The following is a 17578-nucleotide window of genomic DNA, read 5'->3' as shown; positions in this document are numbered from 1 at the left end:
GTTGGGGTTCAGTTTGTGTCAAATGCTTTTTTTGATTTTTTTTAAATTAAAACTTTATTTTTAAAGCAGTTTTAGGTTCACAGCACAATTGAAGGTAAAGTACAGAGAGAGATTTCTCATATTCCCCGTACCCTCACTCATGAATAGCTTCCCTCATTATCAACATCCCCCACCAGTGTGGTACACTTGTTAGAACTGATAAACGTACACTGACACATTAATCACCCAAAATCCGCTGTTTCCAGTATGCTGTTGGGCCTCACCCCACAGACCTTCATGCCTTGTATTTGCCTAGCCTCAAGGCTGAAGAAAGAGCCTACAGTCAGCAACAGAGACATCAGTGACTTAATGGACAGGGGCATCTTACATGTCTGAAGCAAGGCCCTGGAGCAACACCCCATCATGTATGGCAGATGGCATGGCAGTAGTCTTAGTTATTGGGAAAGGCAGTGAGGGAATTTACCAGTTAGCAAAGGAAATTGATGTCAGGTTGGCACATCAGTTACCAGGGAAACCAGCAGAGGAGCATCACTGCCCCTTTGAAAAACTATCATATTGGAGCTGTTCTGATCTGGAGATTAGAGCAATCACTAGCTGGAGCTGGGGGCAAGTATGTCTCTGTGATTAGGAAGGAAGGTTAGTCATGTGAGTAGAGTGTAGGTGAAGCAGGGACTGATCGAATAGGGTGTATTCAGGGAGGAAGAGAACAGCCATCTTGGCCAGCCTTATTATACGTATGTTTTATTCTTGGTAGTGTACATTGTATGGGTTTGGACAAATGTGTAATGATGTGTGTCTACCATTATATTATCATGCAGAATAGTTTCACTATTTTAAGAATCCTCTCTCTCTCTGCTTAGTCGTGTCCGACTCTTCGTGACACCATGGACTGTAGCCCACCAGGTTCCTCTGTCCATGGGATTTTCCAGGCAAGAATGCTGGAGTGGGTTGCCATTTCCTCCTTAAGGGCATCTTCCTGACCCAGGGATCGAACCTGCATCTCCTGCATTAGCAGGTGGAGTCTTTACCACTGAACCACCTGGGAAACCCCAAGAATCCTTTATGTTCCACCTGTTCATCACCTCCTCAGCCCTCAGCCTCTGGTAGCCACTGATCCTTTTAGTTTCCACAGTTTTCCCTTTTCCAGAATGTCACATAGTGAGAATCACACAGTAGTTAGCCTTTTTAGATTGGCTTCTTTCACTTAGTAATATGCTTTTAAGTTTCCTCCATCTCTTTTCATGGCTTGAGAGCTCATTTGTTTTTATCACTGAATAATAGTCCATTGTCTGGATGTACCATAACATTAAACAGTTTTTTTACTTTGTGATATCATGAATTATAGTGTTTTTTGAATGCTGATTCAACTGATATTCCTCAGATAAATACTACTTGGTCATAATGTATTATTATTTTTATATATTTTGTTAAGGATCTTTTTGTATATTTGTTAGATTTTTGTATTAGGATTATGCTGGCCTTGTAAAATTAATTGAAATGTTCCCTGCTTTATTTTCTGAAAACCTTTTTGTATGATGGTATTATTTTTTCTTTAAATGTTTGATAGAATTTGCCACCTAACCCATCTGGGCCTGAAGCTTTTTGAGAACAAATACAATTTCTTTAATGATTATTGGACTTTGAGGATTTTGTTTCATTAGTTTCAATTTTGGAAAATTAACTTTCCTCAGTTTATTTAGAGGTAATATTATACCACTAATATTGTAAGTTCTTGCAACAGTGTTGGCCCATTTTTTATCAATACCACCTCCATCCTTTATCATTTGTATCACTTTTTATAAAAGTGTTATAGTTTTTGCTTTAGTCAGTCCTCTGCATTTTAAAGACATTAAGAAGAAAAAACAGTCTGTTTTTATTTATCCAGCTTTCTACTATATCCAGTGCTCTTCGTTCTTTCCCCAAAATTCAAGTTTCCAAATGATATCCCTCCCCTTCAACTTAAAGAATTTCCTTTAGCCCTTATTATAATACAGATTCACTGGCAATGAATTCTCATAGTGTTCTTTATACATATGTTAGATTTCTTGGTATTGGATACATCTCTGAGACTCTATTTATTTTTATCTTTTTTCTCTGTGTATTTCAGAATAGATCATTCCTGTTGATCTGTCTTCTAGTTCGTGGACCCTTTCGTCTCCATTCTGCTATTAGGACCATTCAGTGAATTTTTAATCTCAGATATTGTATTTTTGAGTTCTAAAATTTCCATCTGGTTCTTTTCTATAGTTTCTATTTCTTCTATGAGATGTCTCATCTTTCCCTGCATTCCAAGAGCATTTTTCTTTAAGTCACTTATAATAGCTCTGTTGAAATCCTTGTTGGCTAATTCCAACATCTGGATATGTTAGGGTTGGTCCCCACTCATTATCTGTGCTCCTGAGAGTACATCGTGTTTCTCTATCTCTTCATTCGTCTGATGATTACGGATGCATCATGAGCATGATGAGTGTTATACTGTGGAGAGCCTGGAATCCGTTTTTCCTCTGGAGAGTCTTTATTTTGTTTATTTTAGTATGTAATTAACTTGGTAGAACTCAGACTATACACACTGTTTCCTGAGAGGTTTCTCAAATCTCAATTTGTTTTTTTATCCTTAGCTGATTGTCTATCCCACACTTATGTAGTAGAGGAGTCAGCTAGAGTTTGGGACAGTTGATGGACAGAATGTGGGGTTCTCCCTGTCTAAATCTCCCCTTTCTTGGATGTGTACTCTAGTGGGTATGGTTGCCCTGAATCCGGTGCTCTGTTTCTTCGGGCCATAAGGACCGTGGGATTTCCATTGGTATTTCAGCCACTGCACAAGGCTCTGACTGCTGTCTGTTCTCAAAAACCATAAACTTAGGAAACTCATCTGTGCTGGTTCCTTCTCCTAAGTGTTAATTCCCTTTTAGAATCAAATCTGTATTTATTCACTCTCTCGGACTTTAAGGTCTTGTGGATTTTGTTTTTGTTTCTCTGTTTTTCATTTGGTCTGAGAGGTCACAGTTGTTATCTGTGGGAAGGTCAGATATGATTGGAATTTTCTTGGCCAACACAGGAAACAGGTGGTACATGATATTTTCTATGCCATTTAAAATTATTACTTTCTGTTTGCTGGTATAGAGAAATACAGTTGTCTTTTGAACATTGACCTTGTATCAAAAAACTCTTACTATATTCTAGTAATTCTAAAAATTATTCGTTCTCTTTAATGTGCCCAATCATTTCATCTGCAAATTATGTGAGTTTCATTTCTTCTCTATTCTTGTACTTTTTGTCTGTTTTTCTTGCTTTATAGGTTTGACTAGGACTATAGGATTTTCTGTCTTGCCCCCCCATCCCACCCTGCCTTCCTCCTTCTCATTCTCCTCCTCCTTATAGCTTGCCATTATCAGATTCAGGAAGTTCCTTTCTATTCCTTATATGCTGAAAGTTGAAAGTTTAAGCTTACTTATATATATCTTAGGGGTTTGTTCCCTAGAAGCAAAGAGGAATTTCTGTGCAAGTGATTTATAAAAGGAATGCTCTCAGGAGAAACCTGTAAAGGCGTGAGGGAATCAGGATAGGGAAAGGAAAGAACTAAGCAATGATATAATTCCAGGTGAAGTTTAATTAATCAAGTTTAATCAGCTTGATTCTATGCTTTCTGGAGTGTTAATTGCACGATAGAGTTATACTTCTGCACCAAATATCATTAGCTGTTGGCCATGAGGAAAAGGTGTGTATAACTCTCAGGTCTTTTGCATAAGCTGGTTCCAGTCATCCCAAGGAAGTTCTCCAGAGAATGTTGCATGTGGGAACTCATAGCAGTAGTACCTATAGCTGCTAGAAATGGACACAACCATCCATTTAAGAGGATCTCTGGAGAATCTTAATGGGATCTTAGGACACACATCCTGAGTTTTTCTATATTCCTTGTTTGCTAAGATTTTATCATATGTAGTAAGTGTTTTACTTCATTAGGTACTTTCTCTGTGTCTGTTCAGATTATCATTTGGTTTTTCTTTTTAAACCTGTCAATGTTGTGGATAACCTTGATTAATTTTCAAATATTATACCAACACTATATTCTGGCATAAAAACACATTGTCATGATTTATTATTGTTTTTATATATTGCTGGATTTGATTTGATAGATTTTACTTAGGATTTTTGCTCCTTTGTTCATTGGTGAGGTCAGACAATGATTTTTTTCTTTCTGATGATGTCTGTTGTATCTAGGTTAAGCTAGACACAGGAGAAGAATTGATGGGAGCACACTCTTTTATCTTCTCTGGAAGAGTTCTTTTAAGATTTGAATGATCTATTTCTTAAATATACTTTGGAAATTGCCAATAAAGTCAACTGAGGCTGGAGCTCTCTTTGTGGGTACATTTTATGGTTTAATCTCTTGCATGTTTATAATTCTAATCAAGTTTTTTTCCCTTGAACAAAATTGTCTATTTGTCTAAAATTTCAAATTAGAGTTTTTGTCTTTTCCAGGAAAGTGGGATTTTTGTATACCAGAGTGAAGTTGCTGGATCATATGGGTTGTTTTTGTTTGTTTTTTTTTTTTTTTAGTTTTTTAAGGAACCTCCATACTGTTCTCCATCATGCCTGCACCAATTTACATTCCCACCAACAGTGTAGGAGGGTTCCCCTTTCTCCACATCCTTTTCAGAATTTATTACTTGAGAATTGTTTGGTAATGGCCATTCTGGATAGTGTGAGGTGATACTTCACTGTAGTTTTGATTCGCATTTCTCTGGTGTTAGAGGTGTTGAGCATCTTTTCATGTGTCTGTTGGACATCTGTATGTCTTTTTTGGAGAAATATCTATTGAGAACCTCTGCACACTTTTTTTAATTGCATTTTTGCTTGTTTTGATTACAAATATTTTTTCCTCAATTTGTCTTTTGGATCTATTTATGTAATTTTTATCATGCAGAACATAATTATAATTTTATTGACAGATAATATTTGGCAGATATGTCACACTTAACATTTTCTGTTTGTTGAACATCTTAAAGTGTTTCTGATGTTTGTCCAGTTTTGTTTTTTTTTTTGAGAAATAATTGATATACATCACTGTATAAGTTTAAGGTGTACAGGACTTCCCTGGTGGTCCACTGGTTGAGTTCATGCTTCCACTGCAGGGGGCACAGGTTTAATCCTTGGTTGGGGAACTAAAACCCCACATGTCTCACAGCGATATATGGCATGATGGTTTGATTTACATATATTGTGAAATGATTACCACAGTAGGTTTAGTTAACATCCATCATCTCATATAGATAAAATAGAGTATTTCTGATTTTTTAAAAGCTACTTTAAATAATGCTGAGAGCACTGTTTTGCATGTAGCTTTTTCCCTCTGGTTTATTTCTGTAGCGTATGTAAAGATGACATATACATGAGATAAACCTATTTAATTTTTGACCATAGACCATTAGTCAGACCATAATTGTAGCATGATTTCAGAAGAATATGAAAATTGGGCTTTATTAAAAAAGAAAAAAATCCATCTTATTGTTTCCTTTGTTGATAGTTTTCATTCTGATGGGAAAGTTTTTCCTAATTATTGGTAGTATTTTTACTACTTCAGAATATATATTAAACATCAGGCCATGAATCTTTTTCTGGTACAAATTGAATTAAGTATAGTTATAGAATCTCAATTGACAGGATTCTAGATATCATCTTGTTTAAGCTCCTGTTCGGAATTAAAATGTCTAAAATATCACTAATAGGTAACTTCATTGTCAGAATATCCCTGGTACTGGGGACTCTTGTCTTACTTGGGAGCTAGATTCTAAACTCAATAAATAATGAAAATTCCATAAAGTAAAAAATTACTCTTGGAAAACTCTTAAATTGCCTATGAACTATAGAATATGTGACTTCAAGTATCTATCTTTATACAGTAATATATAACAATAATATATATAGTACTTTGGGCTTCCCTGGTGGCTCAGTGGTAAAGAATCCACCTGCCAGTGCAGGAGACACAGGTTTGATCCCTGGGTTGGAAAGATCCCCTGGAGAAAGGAATGGCAACCCACTCCACTTGCCTGTGTAATGCCATGGACAGAGGAACCTCGTGGGCTACAGTCCATGGGGTTGCAAAAGAGCTGGACATGACTGAGCGACTAAACGACAACGTATAATAATTCACTATATATAATGGAACACGTGCACAAAATGTAATTCTTAGCAATGCTTTGGGAGGTAGGGCTAAGTACATACAGTTGACTATGTGTAAGTTAAGTGTATATGAAACTAATGTAGTACAATATTGTATAGCAGAAGGATTTCTGGGTCTAATAATGGCTTCCCTGGTAGCTCAGCTGATAAAGAATCTGCCTGCAGTGCAGGAGACCTGGTTCGATCCCTAGGTTGGGAAGATCCCCTGGAGAAAGGAACAACTACCCACCAGTATTCTGGCCTGGAGAAACCATGGACTATGACAGAGCCAGACATCCTGGAATGTGAAGTCAAGTGGGCCTTAGGAAGCATCACTACGAACAAAGCTAGTGGAGGTGATGGAATTTCAGATCCCAAAAGATGATGCTGTGAAAGTGCTGCACTCAATATGCAAACAAATCTGGAAAACTCAGCAGTGGCCACAGGACTTGAAAAGGTCCATTTTCATTCTAATCCCAAAGAAAGGCAATGCCAAACAATGTTCAAACTACTGCACAATTGCACTCATCTCACATGCTAGTAAAGTAATGCCCCAAATTCTCCAAGCCAGGCTCCAGCAATACGTGAACCGTGAACTTCTTGATGTTCAAGCTGGATCTAGAGAAGGCAGAGGAACCAGAGATCAAATTGCCAACATCCGTTGGATCATTGAAAAAGCGAGAGTTCCAGAAAAACATCTACTTCTGCTGTATTGACTACACCAAAGCCTTTGACTGTGTGGATCACAACAAACTGTGGAAAATTCTGAAAGAGATGACAATACCAGACCACCTGACCTGCCTCCTGAGAAACCTGTATGTAGTTCAGGAAGGAACAGTTAGAACTGGACATGGAACAACAGACTGGTTCCAATTCTGGAAAGGAGTACATCAAGGCTGTATGTTGTCACTCTGCTTATTTTACTTATATGCAAAGTACATCATGAGAAACACTGGGCTGAATGAAGCACAAGCTGGAATCGAGATCGCCGGGAGAAAGATCAATTACCTCAGATATGCAGATGACACCACACTTACAGCAGAAAGTGAAGAACTAAAGAGCCTCTTGATGAAAGTGAAAGAGGAGAGTGAAAAAGTTGGCTTAAAACTCAACATTCAGAAAACGAAGATCATGGCATCTGGTCACATCACTTCATGGCAAATAGATGGGAAAACAATGGAAACAGTAACAGACTTTATTTTGGGGGGCTCCAAAATCACTGCAAATGTTGATTTCAGCCACGAAATTAAAAGATGCTTGCTCTTTGGAAGAAAAGCTATGACCAACCTAGACAGCATATTAAAAAGCAGAGACATTACTTTACCAACAAAGGTCCATCTAGCTAAAGCTATAGTTTTTCCAGTAGTCATGTTTGGATGTGAGAGTTGGATTATAAAGGAAGCTGAGTGCCGAAGAATTGATGCTTTTGAACTGTGGTGTTGGAGAAGACTCCTGAGAGTCCCTTGGACTGCAAGGAGATCCAACCAGTCCATCCTAAAGGAAATCAGTCCTGAGTATTCATTGGAAGGACTGATGCTGAAGCTGAAACTCCAATACTTTGGCCACTTGATGCAAAGAACTGACTCACTGGAAAAGACCCTGATGCTGGGAAAGATTGAAAGCAGGAGGAGAGGGGGATGACAGAGGATGAGATGGTTGGATGGCATCACCGACTTGACAGACATGAGTTTGAGTAGGCTCCAGAAGTTGGTTATTTACAGGGAAGTCTGGCATCCTGCAGTCCATGGGGGTCGCAAAGGGTCAGATGATTGAGCGACTGCACTAAGTATATTCCTTGTGTGAAAGATTGTATTTTTCATATATATTTTCCATCCATATGTATGAAATGTTATGTTGCTCTGTCATTTTTTGGTATCCTATGCATTTTTATTTTGTGTGTCATATATACAGATCCCATCTAACATGCTGTACATTCGGTGCACCTTATTTGAAAGGTAGGATGTTTAGTTCCTCATCTGACACCTGGGGAGACTTTTGTAACTGTCTCCAGAAATACAGAACAGTGGAAGTGAAGCTTCCTGACTTTCTTTTTTTGTTGTTGTTTTTAAATATTTATTATTTATTTATTTGGCCTTCCCAGGTGGTGCTAGTGGTAAAGAACTCACCTTCCGACACAAGAGATATGGGTTCAATCCGTGGGTCAGGAAGATCCCCTGGAAAAGGAAGTGGCAACCCACTCCAGTATTCTTGCCTGGAAAATCCCATGGACAGAGGAGGCTGTTGGGTTAGAGTCTGTGGGGTCGCAAAGAGTCAGACATGACTGAGTGACTGAGCACAGCACATTTATTTATTTGGCTTCACCTGACTTTTAGCTGTAGCATGTGGGATCTTTAGTCGCAGCATGATAACTCTTAGCTGCAGCTTGTGGGATCTAGTTCCCCAACCAGGGACTGAACCCAGGCCCCCTGCATTGGAAGTGTGGAGTCTTAGCCACTGGAGCACCAGGGAAGTCCTTGAAGCTTCCTGACTTCCAAGGCTAGATCATAAAAGGTAATGTAACTTCCCCCTGGCTTGCTTGTTCTTGAGATACTTGCCCTTGGAGCCATGTCACATATAGTGACCACTATAAATATACAGTTGACAGCCCCAGCTAGCCCCATCCTGGCTCTGCCCTTTCTAATTCATGACCCGTAGAAACTATGAGAAATAAATGACTATTGATTAAGCCACTAAGTTTGGAGTGGTTTGTTACCCCTGCCATTGTAATTATTATACCCTCCCTTCCCAGCACTGGGCTTACAATTTTGAAAACTCTTAATAAAATTTCTAAGTGAAAAATGGTATCTTATTTCAGTTTTTATTTCCTTGATTACTGGAAGAAGCTATTGGGTAGGGAGGTAATAGTTGGCATGCTAGCTATAGATATCATTTCAAACTTAATAAATAAGTCTAATGCTGAAGGCATTATTTCTCTACCCTCAACTTGATCTTCACCCTTTTTCCTCTAATTTCTACTCATATTTCAGCTCAGATATTACTTCTTCCAGTTAGCTTTCCCTGGCTCTGCTCTCTATCTTTCAATCCGTTCTGGGTTAGAGGCTTATCTTATGTGCTCCTGTAGAACCCTGTTACTTACTCCTATTTTAATACTTTTTATATTTGATGTGGTAATTGCCCTTTTACTTATTGTTATGCTTCAGTAGATCTTGAGCTTTACAAGAGCAGAGACACTATCTTGTTCCCTATAGCGTTTGCTGTGCCTAGCATACAGTGTGTGCTTAAAAAGGAGATATTTTTAATTAATTCAACAAACATTTGAGTATCTACCGGGTACCAGGTTCTGTTCTTGATAGTGAAAATACATTAATAATTAAAGTAATATGTTGATTGATCACAAATAGTATGTATTTGTGATTTAATTTAACCTCAAAGATAACATGAAATTATTTTTCCAAAGGCCTTTATCTTAAAAACTATATCCACTTAATTAGAAAATTCATTTCAATTGGGAATTCTATTTGATCGCATGGTTACTTAAACATGTTCTAATATTCTCTTTCTCTAATATTTATGTTCCCTGAGAGAACATGGCTATTTTGTCACTATTTATGATTCTGAGTCAACACATCTTCTGTGTACAAGGTACAAGCTAGCTCCTGTGACTGATATAATGTTGTTGAAAATATGGTCACTGCTATCAACTATGAAGATACCACCATTATGTAGTTGGGCTTCCCTGGTGGTAAAGAATCCACCTACCAATGCAGGAGACCTGTGTTCATCTCTAGGATGGGGAGATTCCCCTGGAGAAAGAAATGGCAACCCACTCCAGTATTCCTGCCTGGGAAATCCCATGGACAGAGGAGCCTGGCAGGCTACAGTCCATGGGGTGGCAAAAAGTTGGACACAGCTTAGCAACTGAGCACATGCCACCATTATGTAAGTGATTACTCTTTTTAAGGAAATTTCTACTATCATCTGTTAACTTTTATTTTAATACTTTGAGTAACATTGCATTTGGGATTGTAGCAAAAATATAAGCATAGTTATTTTCCCCATAATGTTTGCAAAATAAAGACTTTGATGAATGTTGATTTAATGTATTAATGGCAAGAAGAATGCTTAGATAGGTAGGAGAAGGAGAAATGATAGGGGATGCAATTCAGTGTATTGAAAAACTATTTTATTGGGAGTCAAGAAGGCTCAACCTTATTTCACATCAGAACACAACCATCACCTACTGTATTAGGGTACAATCAAAGGTGTGTAGCAAAGATTATGAAATATAATGGTTCAAAGCAGAGAGAAAATAATTTCTCTTATAACCTTCAGAGGTTAGTGGCTGACCAGGTCTGGTAGAGGGGACCTGTGCCATCCTCAAAATGTGACTGCCATTACTGATCCAAAATGACTTCAACCCATGGGAAGAAGAATAAAACTTAGGAGAGTGTACACTTAATCCTTTCCAGGGAAAGACCTGAAAATGGAACATATCATTCCCGCTTTCATGTCATTGGCCAGAGTTTAGTCACATGGTCACACTTATCTATAAGGTAGACTAAATATAGCCCTTAGCCAGGCTGCTGTGTAAGTACCCAACTGTATGATTAAAGGAGAGAGAAATATTGGCAGATATCTAGCAGTTGGGTGCTATTACCAGTCTGGGATCCTCAAATGCCTGACTTAACTGTCAACCTTGTAAAACACCTTGGGAAACTTATATATGTGTCTGTTTATCATCCATATGAAATACTAAGTTCTCTTTGTTTTTGATTGAAATTAGGAGTGTATATGGTAGTACTTGAGGAGGGCATGGCATTCCCACTCCAGTATTCTTGCCTGGAGAATCCCCATGGAGAGAAGAGCCTGGCGGGCTATAGTCCATGTGGTTGCAAAGAGTCAGACACGACTGAGCAACTAAGCACATGGTAGTACTTAAGATGCATTTAATTTTTAGCAATTGGCAATTGTCCTTGATTTAAAGTTTTTAAATAAGCCGATGTATTTTGTTGGACAAAAATATTTCCAAGTATGAACTTCATTGGAGAAATAATTAATAGAGAGCAATGAAGAAGTTAAACTGTTGACTAGATTCCAAAGTGAATCTAACAATCAAAATGTTAGAGTTTGAAGGGATCTTTTCTTTCTTCTTTTTTAAAAAAAAAATGCATATAGAGAAGCTATATACCAGAATGAGGTCTTTTCAGATTAAATTCCAACCCCTAAATTGTACTGATGAGCTTCAGAGAGAAGTGACCTGTCCGAGGGCTCATAGTTTATTCAATAAAAGAGACTGAGTAAAGAACTCAAGGCTTTTAAGTTTTAATCTGTTAAAGAAACTGACAACGATATGGAAAGAGTAAGCCCAGCCAGGATACTACATAAGCCCTGAAGATACAAAGTGAAGTAATTACTTTCAGTCTACCACCCAAAAAAAGTTTTGAGTGGTATGTGATATTCCTCTGTGAATACTAAACTAGGGCAGGTTAGCTGTAGTAGCAAATACTCCAAAATTTGTTGGCATATTTGTGAGGTAGGAGGTAGAGGGGAATTTTGCTCTGTGAATCACCTATTCCGTCTTGATGCTACATACTCCTGTAAGTCCTTGGAGCCCTCTCTCTTTTGTGGCTTGATGGGGAAAGAGAGGATGGGGAGGGGGCAGAGGTGGCTGGTGGTAAGGGAGTGTTTAATGGCCTGGATTGACACACATCTCTTTTACTCAGATCTGTTGACCAAAACTCTGTCACATGATCTCATGTAACTCTAAGGGAGGCTGGAAGATATATTCTATCTGTGTCCCCAGGAAAAAGAGCAGAACATCATTTCTGTTTCTTACAAGAGAGGATACTGGAGTAAAATTATCTGTTCAAAGTACTAGTAAGAGATGCTACTGACTGGAGATTTAATATAGTCCCTCACATGATCTCTTACTGTAGAGCTTGAAAAGATAATCTAAAAAGTTATCACACTCTACTGAGAATATAAGGTCTAGGAGGGGGTCAAGTGATTTGTTCTGGATTATCTAGCTAACCAATTGCAGACTCAAGATCAGGACCACTCTTCCTAGAATCATACGGTCTGTGGTCTCTTCATTACCCTGAAATGACCTCCTGAACTAGTTGACCAACAGTTGGGTTCTTCATTTGTCAAAAAAGGTGAGATGTATCAGAATAAATAAAACAGTAACTATTTGAAATGTTTTATTTTGATTACCTTATATGAGAAATATTTTTATGTAAACCTTTATAGAGATACTGTGTCACTAAATAGTCAACTTCAATTAAGTTTATGTGCTTTGTGATTACAAAAAAAAAGAGTTAAAAAAAAGACTTTATGTAATCTTAAGCTTTGAAATAAATGGATTGTTTTTATATTTCACACTAATCTTGGCATGATCAATATTATACTTAAATGGTAACAATGTATTTTTTTAATTTATTTTCTACTTTTGGAGTAGTTAGCATCTTTATTTACTGGATTTGACTTTTATATTCATTTAGTGTTTATTATTCAAATTTTATTAAGCCAGTTGTCATTAAGTAAATATCATTTCTTATGACAAGTGTAATCATTCAAGTTTTTTCCTAAGCCAATTTAGTTTACATTTCCATAATTTTTTAAAGATGGAGAAATTAAATTTAGAATTAAACCAAGATTAAAGAGAAAAATATTATTGCTTTAACAAGAGTGTATTTTGGACTCAGTCAGGAAGCATCTGGTTTAGAAAACATGTTCTGCTTCAGGACTCTACACTTGGATCTCCAAGCTGGCTGACCCTCAGAAGTAAATGTCAGTTACATTCACTCTTCAGATTTTCAGATTGCAGTTTCCTATTTTAACTTGTCTAGAAATAAACTAGAAAAAAAATAAATTTTTTCTCTGTAGTTAATATAAAACTGATGTTTACTGTTTAGACACTCGTCTCTATCAGAAACATTTTAAAGTGTTATTTACAGTTTTGTAATTTTAGGTATATTTGAGTTATTAAAAAATCAATTTTATATATTGTCTCCTATTTAAATGCTTAACAATATTAAGATTTGGAATTGTTAATATATCTATTCTTTCTTCAAATTACAGGCTTCCTAAGAACCAAGAATTAGGTTTGAATTGATTGTGATATATAACAGAAAATACTTTTAGGCTTTATTCTAGTAGTTGTGCAATTAAATATTAGGAAGTGTACTCAGTAACTTAATGTCTGGTGATCATTTTTATATTTATATAGCTATAATAAAAAGGAATATTGTTTGCTTTGTAGCTGGAGTTAATTATTGTTAGAAGTATTATTAACCTGCCCTACATAATTATTTTGTTTATAGTGAAATGGTACAGGCTTTAGAAATAGAGGAAAACAATAGAATGGGAATGACTAGCAATCTCTTCAAGAAAATTAGAGATACCAAGGAAACATTTCATGCAAAGATGGGCTCGGTAAAGGACAGAAATGGTATGGACCTAACAGAAGCAGAAGACATTAAGAAGTGGTGGCAAGAATACACAGAAGAACTATACAAAAAAGATCTTCACCACCCAGATAACCACGATGGTGTGATCACTCACCTAGAGCCAGACATCCTGGAATGCGAAATCAAGTGGGTTTTAGGAAGCGTCACTATGAACAAAACTAGGGGAGGTGATGGAATTCCAGTTGAGCTATTTCAAATCCTAAAAGATGATGCTGTGAAAGTGTTGCACTCAATATGCCAGCAAATTTGGAAAACTCAGCAGTGGCCACAGGACTGGAAAAAGTTTTCATTCCAATCCCAAAGAAAGACAATGCCAAAGTATACTCAAACTACCGCACAATTGCACTCATCTCACACGCTAGTAAAGTAATGCTCAAAATTCTCCAAGCCAGGCTTCAGCAATATGTGAACCATGAACTTCCAGATATTCAAGCTGGATTTAAAAAAGGCAGAGGAGCCAGAGATCAAATTGCCAACATCTGCTGGATCATCGAAAAAGCAAGAGAGTTCCAGAAAAACGTCTGTTTTATTGACTATGCCAAAGCCTTTGACTGTGTGCGTCACAACAAACTGTGGAAAATTCTTAAAGAGATGGCAGTACCACACCACCTGACCTGCCTCTTGAGAAATCTGTATGCAGGTCAGGAAGCAACAGTTAGAACTGGACATGGAACAACAGACTGGTTCCACATCAGAAAAGGAGTACGTCAAGGCTGTATATTGTCACCCTACTTATTTAACTTCTATGCAGAGTACATCATGAGAAACGCTGGGCTGGGAGAAACACAACCTGGTATCAAGATTGCCGGGAGACATATCAATAACCTCAGATATGAAGATGACACCACCCTAATGGCAGAAAGTGAAGAACTAAAGAACCTCTTGATGAAAGTGAAAGAGGAGCATGAAAAAGTTGCCTTAAAGCTCAACATTCAGAAAACTAAGATTATGGCATCCGGTCCCATCACTTCATGGCAAATAGATGGGGAAACAATGGAAACAGCGATAGACTTTATTTTGGGGGGCTCCAAAATCACTGCAGATGGTGACTGCAGCCATGAAATAAAAAGACACTTGCTCCTTGGAAGAAAAGCTATGAGCAACCTAGACAGCATATTAAAAAGCAGAGACATTACTAACAAAGGTCTGTCTAGTCAAAGCTATGGTTTTTCCAGTAGTCATGTGTGGATGTGACAGTTGGACTATAAAGAAAGCTGAGCACCAAAGAATTGATGCTTTTGAACTGTGGTGTTGGAGAAGACTCCTGAGAGTCCCTTGGACTGCAAGGAGATCCAACCAATCCATCCTAAAGGAAATCAGTCCTGAATATTCATTGGAAGGACTGATGCTGAAGCTGAAACTCCAATACTTTGGCCACCTGATACGAAGAACCAACTCAGAAAAGACCCTGATGCTGGGAAACATTGAAGGTGGGAGGAAAAGGGGATGATAGAGGATGAGATGGTTGGATGACATCACTGACTCAATGGATATGAGTTTGAGTAGGCTCCAGGAGTTGGTGATGGACAGGGAGGCCTGGCATCCTGCAGTCCATGGGGTCACAAAGAGTCAGATACAACTGAGCAACTCAAACTGAACTGAACAGGCTTTAGAGCCGGATCAACTTGGATTCAGTTCCTGTCTAGACTGGCAAAATTAACTCAGTGTTAGGAGGCTCCGTCTCTAAATCTTAATCTCTTCATCAATATGATGGTAATGATACTACTGGCAGTAAGATACTGCAATGGATATTCTTGTATGAATGAATCTTGTTCATTTGAACATATTACTGTGGACAGAGAAATCTATGGGTCAAAGGCATATGCAGTTTGATATTGATAATTGCTGCAAAATCTTTCTAAAAATCCTGTCCTAATTTCAGTGTAACTAACTGTGTGATACTGCCTTGTACCGTGTATAGTACTGGAGTTTCTCAGTCTTTTCATTTTTGTTTTTCTTTCTTTTTTTTTTAATTTTTATTTTTACTTTATTTTACTTTACAACCGGTGGCTCAGAGGTTAAAGTGTCTGCTTCCAATGCGGGAGACCTGGGTTCGATCCCTGGGTCAGGAAGATCCCCTGGAGAAGGAAATGGCAATCTACTCTTGCCTGGAGAATCCCATGGACGGAGAAGCCTAGTAGGTTACAGTCCACGGGGTCACAAAGAGTCGGACACGACTGAGGACTTCACCTTCGTTCCTTACTTTACGATACTGTATTGGTTTTGCCATACATTGACATGCATCCACCACGGGTGTACATGAGTTCCCAAACATGAACCCCTTCCCACCTCCCACCCCATATCATCTCTCTGGATCATCCCCGTGCACCAGCCCCAAGCATCCTGTATCCTGTATCAAACATAGGCTGGTGATTCGTTTCTTATATGATAGTATACATGTTTCAATGCCATTCTCCCAAATCATCCCACCCTCTCCCTCTCCCTCAGAGTCCAAAAGTCCGCTCTACTCATCTGTGTCTCTTTTGCTGTCTCGCATACAGGATCATCATTACCATCTTTCTAAATTCCATATATATATGTTAGTATACTGTATTGGTGTTTTTCTTTCTGGCTTGCTTCACTCTCTATAATCGGCTCCAGTTTCATCCATCTCATTAGAACTGATTCAAATGTGTTCTTTTTATTTTTTATTTTTTATTTTTTTCAAATGTGTTCTTTTTAATGGCTGAGTAATACTTCATTGTGTATATGTACCGTAGCTTTCTTATCCATTCATCTGCTGATGGATATCTAGGTGGTTTCCATGTCCTGGCTATTATAAACAGTACTGTGATGAACATTGGGGTACATGTGTCTCTTTCAATTCTGGTTTCCTCGGTGTGTATGCCCAGCAGTGGGATTGCTGGGTCATAATTTTGAAATGTTGCTGCTGCTACTGCTGCTAAGTCGCTTCAGTCATGTCCAACTCTGTGCGACCCCATAGACGGCAGCCCACCAGGCTCCCCCGTCCCTGGGATTCTCCAGGCAAGAACACTGGAGTGGGTTGCCATTTCCTTCTTCAATGCATGAAAGTGAAAAGTGAAAGTGAAGTTGCTCAGTTGTGTCTGACTCTTAGTGACCCCATGGATTGCAGCCCACCAGGCTCCTCCGTCCATGGGATTTTCTAGGCAAGAGTACTGGAGTGGGGTGCCACTGTCTTCTCCAATGTTAATCCTCTTCAAATCTCTTTGACTTCTGTATCAAATTTGGTGACACTGGAATAATATATAGTAGTCCAGATAATTTTATTGTTTTATTGTTTTATTTTATTGTTTTGATTTTTCTCTTAATAGCTATTCATATTTTAAAAGTAACTGTATTTTTTAGTTTGTGTCATTTATGAAATAGAGACTCCTTAAGTCAAGGCATGCTCACACTCTCTCTCTATATATATATATATACACACATATATATATATATATATATATATACATTTTTATCATCCATCTAGTTTAATCAGATTACAATTTCAGTTAATCGAAATTTCTATGTCTTCTCATTAGTTTTTGGCATGTATCCCAATAACTTTAATTTTCACTATTACTAGAAAACTTTTTTGTTTAAATTATGTATTAACATGATTTTATTTCTCTATAAGTGCAAATATACTCTAGTATCTTTCATATGTCTTGGCTTATTCTGAATATTCATTATCATTGTATAGATTGTAGATATAGACAATCTAAGAAGTTAGTAGGGACTCAATCCATATTATGTATGGTAATGGGAGAAGTTATGTTTTACCTTATTTTCTTACTTTTGACTCTTTCTCCTAAAAATAAACTACTGGAAAATTCCATTTAAGTTTTATTCTTATTTATAATTACATTTCCATTTAAAACTTGCCACTCACTTGTGAAGCACTATTTTCAGTTATAGACATCCTGAGCTTTATGAAAATAACTTGAAGTATGTGCTAATGAAATAGGAATCCTAAAATGAAGATATTGGCAAGTCTTGCTTCACAAGCCAAGTTTGAACTGAAT

General features: G+C 37.6%; 1 protein-coding gene across 1 annotated transcript in view; it reads left to right on the top strand.

The window, feature by feature from the left end:
- PGM2L1 (phosphoglucomutase 2 like 1) overlaps positions 1-17578 on the top strand; it is a 60434-nt gene that overhangs the window by 12198 nt on the left and 30658 nt on the right. The window lies entirely within an intron of this gene.

This window comes from Ovis aries, chromosome 15 (assembly GCF_016772045.2).
Source record: "Ovis aries strain OAR_USU_Benz2616 breed Rambouillet chromosome 15, ARS-UI_Ramb_v3.0, whole genome shotgun sequence".
Classification (NCBI taxonomy): Eukaryota; Metazoa; Chordata; class Mammalia; order Artiodactyla; family Bovidae; genus Ovis; species Ovis aries.
Note: the sequence above shows the minus strand (reverse complement) of the source record. Positions and strands in the feature narration are given on the sequence as shown.